Below are 12,135 nucleotides of genomic sequence, written 5' to 3'. Positions count from 1 at the left end.
TATATATATATATATATATATATATATATAGCATATATAAACATGGCATAAACGAAAAGGATACTAACCTCTGTAGTCTGTCGAAGTAATAGTTTGTCATGTTTCAAATTCTTGTCATTCTTCTGATAACGTTCTATTGTCTTTTTAGTACTGTAAAAAGAAAAAAAATCAAAGAAATCACACTATTAGTTCTCCAATATGTTACTAAACAATAATGGGACGAAAAATGAGGTGGTATAAAGTTGGGGAATCACGATAGTCTAGCTGATTGGCAATTTTAACTTCTACTTTGTTGTGATTTTAGAATTAAATTAAATTCCAAAAATAGGGAACATATAAATCGGCTTTAATTTGATAATGTAATTATAGTCCTTAAGAAACTTAACCTCACTTATGTGTTGTAGGGTTGATGGAAGAATTTCTCTAGGATTTTACAAAACCAAAATGAATTTCGAGTTTTCAACAAATAACTCGAACTCTCCACAAGAACTAAAAATAGATGAATTCTAATACTTTATTTTTGGAGACGACACGGGTACCTATAATACCTCCACGAGACTGTTGGAATTAACAGACTGAATCCTTATAAACAAGCACCTTTTTGAAAAAACAATCACGTATTTGAATAGAAAGACTATAAAAAATGTTTTGAATAATTAATTAGTAACAAAAACGTATTAAATGAATAGGAAAAAGGGGAAATGACCCAATAATACCACTTAAGACACTATTCACAAAATATAAGAATATTTTTCTTATTTACAAAAACATAACAATTTATTAATAAATCATACCAGATCTGGAAATATAAAAACCCACACTTCCCTTGCCCTTTTCCCAACCGCCCACGCTTCCCTTCCCCTTCTCCCCCTTCTACTCAACCTCTGCTTCAGATCTAAGAATTATAACAGATGTCTATGTCCAGTTATGTCAGAGTTGATAACCGAATTGCAAAAAATTGATTATTGCAAAGGAACATATAGTGACACTCAAAAAAGGTTTACCGTATACGGGCTAGAATTCGGCCTTGGCAATTAATCTGAAAAAATAAAGCTCCTCTAAAAGTCTCTTATTTTAATTGGAAAGCATAATGAAGCGTGTCACGCATGCTAACTCGAGGAGAGAAACGGTGGCTTTTTGTGCTATTATTTCTCTATCATCCTCCATAATTATGGCTGCAACATCAGTGATTGCTTTAAGTGAAAAATGTTGATCATGAGGAGAAGAGTATGAATTTACTACAATTTCACAACCTCCACAAAGATAACCGCTAGATGAAGGAAATATAGTTTTTAATTGGTATTCAAATGTCGGAAGTAGCAGCGATAAAGTTTTCCAAAGAATAATGTAAGAAATCTATACATATTTTGAGTAAAATTTGTAAGCCTTGAGCGAGATATACATATTTCATACACAAAATTTTAAGTGAAATTTTTAAACCTTTAGTGAGATATACATATTTCATACAGTTTTCATACACAAAATATTGAGCGAAAATTTTTAAGCCTTGAGCGAGATATAAACATTTCATACAGTTTTCATACACAAAATCTTGAGCGAAAATTTTCATATATATTTTGTAAGAAATCCATGTTATATTTTGTAAACTAAAAAGTATCGTCACATTTTATAAATATACCATATTCTTATGTATATATGTCATTGTCCGGAAAATGAATCTGATAGGTGACTAAGAGCCCGTTTGGATTAGCTTATAAGTTGCTTATAAGCTGTTTTAAGTTTTTTTGAGTGTTTGGCTTGTCAGCTTAAAGCTATTTTGTGCTTAAAATAAGCCCAAAAATTAATTGGGCCTGTTTGGCTTAGCTTATCTAAAACAGCTTATAAGGTGAAAACTGCTTATAAGCCAAAAAAATAAGTTGGGCTACCCCAATTTCATTTTTTTTTTGGCTTAGCTGCTTTTTTTAAGCCCATCCAAACTAGCTCTAAGAGCCCGTTTGGATTGGCTTATAAGTTGGTCAAACCAGCTTATAAGCCATTTTTAACTTATTTGAGTGTTTGACAAAAATAGAAAACAACTTAAATTAAGTTAAAAAGTGCTTCAAATAAGGCAAAACTAAGAAGTTGCTCAACCCCAACTTATTTTTTTTTGGCTTAAAAGTCATTTTGATTTGACCAACAACTTTACCTTTTTATCCCTTATATCCCTTACTTCTAAAAACCCTTTAAGCTTTTTTATCCACACAAGTAACTGCTTATTTATAAAATAACTTTCAGCACTTAAAAGTACTTTAAGCACTTATGCTTAAAAGTCATTTTTTTCAGCTAATCCAAACGGGCTCTAAAACATTTGTTAATTTCAGGATGCTTATATTCGGCACAAGCCCAAGTGTCCGGCTTTGATTATTATATAATATGCCAAACAATTAGGTTCTCTCCAAAATTTCCTTCAATTTATTCAAATCAAGTAAGACAGAACTGTTTAGAAACACTTCTACTTTCTTATATCTTATCAATGAGGAACAAATTTCTTTTCTCTCAAATACTCCATCAAACGCTAACTATTCTAACATATAAAGGTTTAATTGTCCATCTTATAATTCCCTCTCCTGTTCCCTTTAATATCTCTTCTATGTGTAACAAAAGTTCGAAAAGAAAAAGGTGGTATTAGTTAAATTATTAACCTAACCGTGACCGGCTTATGAAAGGGTACTAGATTAAAGGAAAAAGAGCCAAATTTAACCCTGTACTTTGAGAAAAAAATTATATTTACCCCTAGTAAGTTATTCTTACCATTAATAAAATATTAACATTTATCCCCATCACTAACGGTTGCTCAATGTGGCGATGCTATGTCAATTAATGAGTCCACGTAGGCTGTCCACCATGGCACCCCAATCTCTCAAAAAATATACATGTGTCATTTCCTTATTGGACATTGAAGAACCAAGTATTTTCAAGCTTAATTTCTTAATAATTCTCATATTTTGAAATAATTTCTAGTGGTGGGTCCCACTACTCATTTATCTTTCCCTTCTTCTTTTTCATCTCTCTCTTCGGACCCAACACGCCCTACTGCCGTCCAATCCGCCATCTCCGGCAAATCGGCTCCTAACCTCATGTGAGCTCCAACACCCCTAAAGTTTTGTTACACCATCAGTCCAACACCGAAACACCACCATTCAGGGAATCCCATTTCCTCTGTTTTAATTTTCGAAGATTTTGATGCAATCGTTCATGGTGTTCTGTCGAGATGAGATTGTTTGAAGGTTGAAGTTAATATGGTTCCATACGACTCATTTTTGTGCTCTAAAAGTTTCTCAAGCCCTATCAATTGAGGTTTTAATGGTTCCCACAAAGATCCTAAAATCATAAGCTAAATTTGATTTTGAAGAATTTAATGTTCTTCCATTTGAAGAGAAAACATTCTCTCACAATACAAATATTTAATTCTTTCATGGGTAAATTTGATATTAAAAAAGAAGTTCTGTTTAGTGATTATAGTTGATTTATGGTAGTTGTATTAGTGGGCAAGAGAGAGAAAGGGGATTGATTGGGATGGTAGGGGAAATGAAAAAGAAAAGGAAAAATAGCAAAACTATAATGAAAAATTGAGACTTGAGAGTTTAGTTATTTAATTACATGACATTTTTAATTGGTAAGTCTCTTGCCACAGTGGACAGTTGATGTGGACTCATTAGCTGACATGGCAACGCCACAATGGACAACCGTTAGAAATGAGGGTCAATGTTAGTAATAGTTTATTAACGGCAAGGATAGAGGCTAGTAGCAAAACTTAAATAGGGGTAAATATAACCCTTTTCTCAAAGTATAGGGGTAAATTTGGCCTTTTCATCCATTGATCATTAGAAGTTTCAATATGTTCTCCAATTATAAAGGAGGTGATTTAGTAGTACCTGAAAAGAAGATTAATGTATTCCTCACATTCATCTAACCCGCCAATTTAATGTCAAGTGCGCAACTAGGTTAGTCTTTTTACAATTTTGTCATGTTACCAGATCAAATCCTGCTTTTCAATCTAATTCTAAACAACAAAAGGCAGTATCGTTCGCTCAACCTTCTTTTTTACTGAACTCATCTTGGTATCTTAAAGGGAGCATATAATCACCTTGATTTTGCATATCAAAGCATGATAATGTTGGGTCCAACTCAACCTTAATAAACTAACTTATGAGATGAGAAATGATCATAAGGAGATAGCATCTTAATTATTTCCCCCGTCAATATGAGACACTTAACACTTCCCTACACCCTATAAGGAGATAGCATCTTAATTATTTCCCCCGTCAATATGAGACACTTTAACAGTTCCCTACACCCTATAAGGAGAGAGCATCTTATTTCCCCCATCAATAGGATTGAACATTTTGGAGAATGGACATGGGGGCTCAATATTGAGTAAACCAAAAATATGAATGAGTCTTGTTTTAATACCATGATAAAAAATAAACAGGGGTTCTAACTCTACCTTATAAGTTAGTTCATGAGGTGATAATCCCAAAATCATATAAGGAGATAACAACTCATTTTCTCCACTGATGTAGGAAACTTACAAAGCACATGATGGATTTTTGTTTTTTCTCTCCTTCGTTCCTCACACCTTCACAATATATTTCATGTCCTTGAATTCACGGCTGATAAAGATGAGTACTTTGAATAAAATCACCTTTCTTATTTTCTTTGTAAAGATCGGGCAACGGGAAAATTATTTATAGAGAGGAGCCTTGAACATGGTCTCTATAAACTTCATGCAGCTAAAAAGTTTACCTCTCAAACAACAAGTATTATTGGTGTCAAAATCCTCTCATGATTTTCAGCAGGCATAATCATTTGGGTTATCTTGGAATAACAATTATTTGTTAATTAACTGTCGCTAGATACTTAACCTTCCTAGTAGCCCCAATAATGTGTCTTAAGTTTCCTCCTCTACTCAAAAGTTGTATTTTCCCTTTCTCAGTCAAGATTATTTCATCCATTAACTTAATTAAGTCTAATGTATGGGCCTTGCCTTTTACCTTTCAAATAAGGCTTAATGCATATGCGGCCCCTTAAACTTGCCTTTTTTTTTTTTTTTTTTTTTCATTTTGACACCTCAAATAAGTTTTGTTCCTATTGAACCCCCGAACTCGTCCTCAAGTGTCTATCAAACCCACTAAATCTGATTATTATTAGAAGCAGAAATTAAATTGGGGAACTGAAAGTGGAATAATATTTTAGACATGTGATAAGCTATTCTTTAGGTCATGGATGTATCGGTTTCTGCTAGGTCTGCTCTTTCATTGCCAACTTAATTAAGAGCTACTTTTTCCCCCTCTCAATTGCTGTTAATCTTAGCTAAAAGATGACATAATTAAATTAGAATATATATTAGCATGTTGCTAAATTGAAGATGGAATATTATGTAAGTCAGAGTGTGTTTAATAGACACACTTGAGGACGAGTTCAGGGGTTCAATAGGAACAACACTTAGTTGAGGTGCCAAAATGAAAAGAAAAAAAAAAAGCAAGTTTAGGGGGCCGCATATGCATTAAGCCTTCAAATAATAATCTTTTTTTGAAATTGGTAACTGTATCTATATTTCATCCTGATCAAAACAGTACATAGGTTGTACTGAACCATATTTATAAAGGTATTCCTACTTTCTGAGATCCTACTCCCACATTGAATCTAATACATCAATGATGGAGACTGTATCATTAGAATAGACTCGATTACACCAGAAACATAATAACACAATACAATTCAGCTTGATTTTATGCATACTATTTTCTACATTTTCAAAACACCTAGAGTTTCTCTCCTTCCAGATTGTCCACCAAATGCTTGCAGGAACAATTCTCCATCTAACTCTATTCTTTGCTTGCAACCCTGCTTCCTCCCAGCTGTGAAGAGCCTCTGAATCTTTCCAGGCATAGTCCAAGATATGCCTTTAAGATTTAAGAATAATCTCTATAGTTGTCATGTTACCTTGAAATGTAGGAATAGATGGTTAACTGCCACTGCATTATCACCACAAAAAAGCACCAGGAGCATAGTGGCAACCCTCTTTTCATCAAATTTTCTTGTGTCAACACTGCCTCTTAGCTAGTAACCATATAAAGCATGCTACTTTATGTGGAATTTTTGTTTTCCAAATTTGTTTCCATGGCCAGTTGTTTGGTTGTTGATTGTCCTGATTCATCCATATGTAAGCTAAATTTACCTTGAAGATTCCCTTGCTATTGTCCTGCCACCATAACACATCTTTCCCCATCTCCAGTCCACTGAACTGCTCTATTGTACTAAAAAATTCAGCTACCCTTGGAATTTTCCAGTCATTTAAATGCCTCCTGAAATTAAAGCTCCATCATTGAGGGGTCTAATGATCTGCTATACTCCTTTGCTGGTGCAATACAAGATTATGTATGTCTGGGAAAAGTAATGCCATCTTTCCTACCTCATGCCAAACACCCTTCCAGAAATCAGTCTTTGCCCTATTACCCACTTTTATCTTGGTATTCAGCTTGAATTCATCCCACAATGCTCTGATGGATCTCCATAAAATTACTCCATATGGTGTAGTAACCACTTTTGTCATCCAATTATCCTCCTTTTCATACTTAGCTCTGATGACCTGCCCCCATAAAAGTTGATTCTCATTATTATTATTGTACTTCCATAACCATTTCATTCTGAGTGCTTTACAATGAACTTACAGATTCTTGATCCCTAAGCCTCCATACTTCTTCCCTACTAACAAAGCTTTCCACTTGACCAGATGATATCCTTTCATTTCTTTGTTCATTTTCCACAGAAAATTCCTCCTTATGCTATCTAACCTTTTGATAATCACAGGGAATAAAGACGTTATGTATGTTTGTAGAGCATCAAGAACAGAGTTAATAAGTGTCAATCTACCACCCAAGGATAGATATTGAGTCTTCCATCTTGCCATTTTTTTCTCACATTACTCAACCACAACAACAATAACAACATGCCCAGTAGAATCCCATAATGTGGGGTCTGGGGAGGGTAGAGTGTACGCAGACCTTACCCCCACCTTGAAAGGTAAGAAGCTGTTTCCGAAAGACCCTGTGGATTTAGACTTTGCTCAACCACACTGATCCAAATTCCTGTGGATTTAGACTTTGCTCCTAAAGGCATTCCAAGATAAGTGGTTGGTAGATCACCAATTTCACCACCTAAGATAGCATTCAACAACTCCATATTTGGCACTTCATTAATGGAGTATAAGAAGCTTTTTCTCCCGTTGATATGTAAACTAGAAAATCCTTCAAATAAAACCAGAATTACCCTTAAGATTTTAAGTTGTTCTTCTTTTGCATCACAAAATATGAGAGTATCATCTGCATATTATGGTGAGTAATCTTCATATTATCCCTACCAGCTCTTGCAATATCAAAACCTCTTATCTAACCAATGAAATTTGCAGTTTTAACCATTTTGTTGAGACCCTCCATAGCTAATAGAAATAGAAAAGGTGAAAGTGGATCTCCTTGCTTGAGTCCTCTTTGAGTTTTGAAAATACCTATTGGTGACCCATTTATCAGTACTGAAAAGCTTATTGTTAAAATACAGTATTTGATCCAATGTATCCACTTTTGCCCAAAACCCATACACTCTAATAACCTCAGAAGATATCCTCCATTAACATTGTCACGACCCAACCCCGGGGGCCGCGACTGGTACCCTAACTGGGTACCCGTACATACCTACCTGACCGAATTTCGTATCATACAAATTTTTTTTTTTCAAACAGATGTTACAGAAGTAGGCCGATACAGATACGGCACGCGCGCAAACATATATATATATATACCTGAACATGCAGACATTTACAGATAAGCCGATAAGGCTAACATACAGACGAAACCCGTAACCCACACATCTATCTACAGGCCTCTACAGACATACAGAATCATATGACGGGACAGGGCCCCGCCGTACCCAGAATTTCCATACATACAGGATATGCGGAAAACAGAAGATATATACCAAAAGTGTACGCTCCGGATCAAAGGAGCTCTTCAAACAGCAGAGTCAGAAACCTACGCTGGCGGCGTATCACCTGGTGCGTCTGTACCTGCGGGCATGTAGCGCAGCCCCCGAAGAACGGGGGTCAGTACGAAAAATGTACCGAGTATGTAAAGCAGAAACATAACAGATATAATCATAGTCCGAACCGGAGTCACAGAAATATAACGGACAGAACCATAAATCAGACGGACGGACGAAGTCATGATCCAGACAGACATACAGAATTGTGGCCCATACAGATAAACAGAATCGTGGTTCGGACAGACAGGCGAGATCATAATCCGGACAGACGAGCAAAATCAGTATCCATGCAGACGTACAGAATTGGAACCCATACGGACGTACAGAATCAGAATCCATACGGACATACAGAATCAGAATCCATACGGACATACAGACATAGTCGTAATTCAGACGGACGGACAGAAGTATGCCAGACAGAATTATGCATGCAGAGTAGTGCAGAATCATACTGAATCATACAGAATCATACAGAGGCATGTGCTTATATAAATACTGATGGCACATGCATAAAAACATACAAATCCCGGCCCTGTCTGGGGGCGCGGTAAACAGAACCCGGCCCTCTTAGTACGGGACGCGGTGGACAGAAAGAATCAGATCAGATCAGATCATATCATATGCCATCCTGGCCGCCATCCCCATACACAGATCATAATATCATAATCATACAGATATAACAGATCCCGGCCCGCACACCGAGGGACGCGGTGAACAATGCAGAGGAATATGCACGATAACAGAACCTGGCCTGGGACGCAGTGAAGGAATGCATTGAGACAGCCACGAACAGATCAATGAGAAACCACATAGATACAGACTCAATCAGACTGAAGGGTGCCAAACGGCGAGCCAAAATCAGAGTATCCAGATAGTATGCATAGTACGTGCCTACATCCTACTTGGGAAGGCACGACAGATTATTAGCAGAATCAGATTCTCAGATGTTCAGAAATCATTTTGTAAGAATTGCATAAAAATGGTCATATCATAAACAAAATAATAGTCCAGAGGTTTTCAGAGAAAATCGGACAAAACAGAGGTATTTAAAATTATACAGAAGATTTCGGGCCTCGTGGGCCCGCCTCGGACCAACTCGAGGCAACATATGTAAATTATTGATAATAGACCTTATGAGGTCATTCATAATCGTTTGGAAGTATTCCGACTCCGTTTAGGGAAGTTTTGTACAAAAATCCACTTTAAAGGCAATTTGTAAAGAAATAGTTTCAATTGTACTGAAGGAATTGGAGCGGTTTTCCGTCTCGAATTCCGGGGAACGGAGTCGTGCTTAAGGCTCGCGGCCAAGCCTATCACATCCAGAACATGCCTAAGAACAAAGGGAAAGGCTTCACATACCTCGATAGCGCCTCACGCTCGCTTGGCGTCGATCCCAAGTTCGTCCAAAATCTAGAAATGGTCAAGTTTACCATTTGTTAGTTTCAAACTTTTCAATAATCCAACTTAACACAGACTTGCCTACCGAAATTTCGGCAACATTCCCTCTGTATATAAGTCATCCCCGAGACTTAGCTCGGCTCAATTCATTAACACAACAACCCAGAAACAACATCATAAACAATCAACAGACATTAAAACACATACTATGGCATCACTAGCCATCTTTCGACATAACGAAACATCTTTCGTTTCAATCTTACATTTCCAAACCAAACTTGTTATTTTGATATTCATCACCCACCAAATTCATTACAACATACATCGGAGGCATCCATACCATTTTCACACAATATACACAAGATATGCAAACATTCAAACTTTCCATTAAGCCACTACTTATCCAATTTTCCTAACCTTCAACATACAAGTTCATTATACATTTCCATCTTCCAAATTCATCAACAATAATCATAATTTGCCTCTTGATACTTTCATTTCTATTTTTGCATAAATCATAACAAAGTTGCATGTTTTCCTACAACAACTTGATAACCATTTTTTCCATGACAATAAAGATTGTTATTTTTCCATTCACTTCACCATAACACACTTAACATGCTAACAAGATTTAATTCATACTCCATCACCACATAACAATACCACACGGCCACAACCTATGTTTCTCCAACTTCCACAATTCATTCCACCTTCATTTCTAATACAATTTCCACCATACTACAACTAAATTACAACATGAATTCAAGCCATCATGAACATACACTTCATGCACACATTCGGCCAACCCCTTCTCATTCCAACACACAAAACTTTCATGCTTTTAATTCATTCACACATACTACAACATACATACATATATTTCATGGCATAGAAATGGTAAAATTCTTACCTCTCCTTCAAGTTTTCACTTGGCACCAAACTTGTCCTCTTGCCAAACTAATTGTACCAAGTTGTAGAGGACTTTGCACTTAGTAGTATTCCCACAAGAATTGAATTTTAAACTCAAGGATTAGGCTCCAAAAATTTTCTTTCTTTTTTCTCTCCTTCACCCGAAATGGTCTTGTTCTTTTTTCTTGATTTTTTTCTTGCTTTCTTGAACATTCTATGGATATGTATAACCATATATAATATTACCTAATTAAATCATGGACTTGGGCCCTTTTTACATAGCATGGCCGGTTGGGCCTTCCCTTTTGGGCCTTGTTTTCTTATTTATTATTATTTTTTTTAAGTCCAACTTGTTGGCTACATATTGTAATCCATAAGGCAAATTTCCAAAATTCCAATTTTGCCCTTGGCCACCTTTCGTAATTCCACACCATTGTATTCATTACCTACACATTCATGCCATGTAAGGTCCAATTATGGCCTTATTCATTGCAAGTCAATTTACCTTGAATTTTTGAATAAGCAAAAATGTCGGATGTAACAAACATGATCATATGCTTTCTCAATATCAAGTTTGCATAAAATTTCAAGCTTCTTCTGCTTCATTCTGGAATCTACTACTTCATTGGCTATTAAAACAACATCCATGATTTTCCTTCCTTTGATGAAGGCAATTTGTTGGGAGTCTACCAGTTTATCCATCACTCTTTTCAATCTTTCAGTGAGAATTTTAGATAGAATATTATAAATGCTGCCAATCAAGCGGATTGGCCTGAAATCCCTCATCTCTTTAGCCCATTTCTTCTTTGGTATAAGAGCTATGAATGTGGCATTGAAACTTCTTTCAAACATTCCTAGTTCATGAATTTTTTGCAGCATATTCATAATATCTTACTTCACCACCTCCCAGCATTTGATGAAGAATCCCATAGTGAAGCCATTTGGACCAGGTGCTTTATCAGCTGCACACAATTTTAAACATTTCAGCACTTCACTTTCCTCAAAGTTTCCTTGCAGTGACTCGTTCTCCTCCTCTGACAACACTGGGCAATTAGTGAAATGACAAGTGGGCCTCCATTGTGTTGTTTCTGAAAATAGCTTTTGCTAATAACAAACAATTTCTTCTTCAATCCTGGCTGGATCCTGTGTTATTTCTCCTTGAACAAGCAGTTGATCAATATTGTTGTATCTTTTATGTGCATTTGCCATCTTGTGAAAGAACTTCGTATTTTTATCACCTTTCTTTAACCATAGAGATCTTGACTTTTGTCTCCATGATATCTCTTCATTTTAAATCAGCTCTTCATACTCCATCAGCAATGTTTCCTTTCTGACTGTCTCATCTTCTGTCATTCTCCTTTCTTCACGAACTACATCCAGCTCTACCATTTTGCTTAACAAGGATCTCTTTTGTGCACCCAAGTTTCCTTGCTCACTTCTACTCCACTCTTTTAGCTTAATTTTAAGAGCTTTTAGCTTAGAAGCTAATATGAAATCAGGTCTTCCTCTGAAATTAAAAGAGTTCCACCATTCCTTGACTTTGTCAGAAAAGCCTTCAGTACCTAACCACCAATTTTCAAATTTGAAGTAATTCTTATTGCTGTTCCAAGATCCACATTGTAAAGCCAATGGAATATGATCTGATACTAATTTCTGCAGAGGAATTTGTTTCAAGTTGTTGAAACTGTCATCCCACTCTTCAGAAATCAAACTTCTATCAATTCTAGATGCTATTTCTTGATTGTCCCCTTTAAACCATGTGAACTTAGCATCTTCTAATTGAAGATCAAC

At 36.0% G+C, this 12,135-nt stretch overlaps 1 pseudogene; it reads right to left on the bottom strand.

The window, feature by feature from the left end:
- Window positions 1-12,135, bottom strand: part of LOC132603859 (MADS-box transcription factor 50-like) — a 39,545-nt pseudogene that overhangs the window by 20,235 nt on the left and 7,175 nt on the right.

This window comes from Lycium barbarum, chromosome 7 (assembly GCF_019175385.1).
Source record: "Lycium barbarum isolate Lr01 chromosome 7, ASM1917538v2, whole genome shotgun sequence".
Lineage (NCBI taxonomy): Eukaryota > Viridiplantae > Streptophyta > Magnoliopsida > Solanales > Solanaceae > Lycium > Lycium barbarum.
Note: the sequence above shows the minus strand (reverse complement) of the source record. Positions and strands in the feature narration are given on the sequence as shown.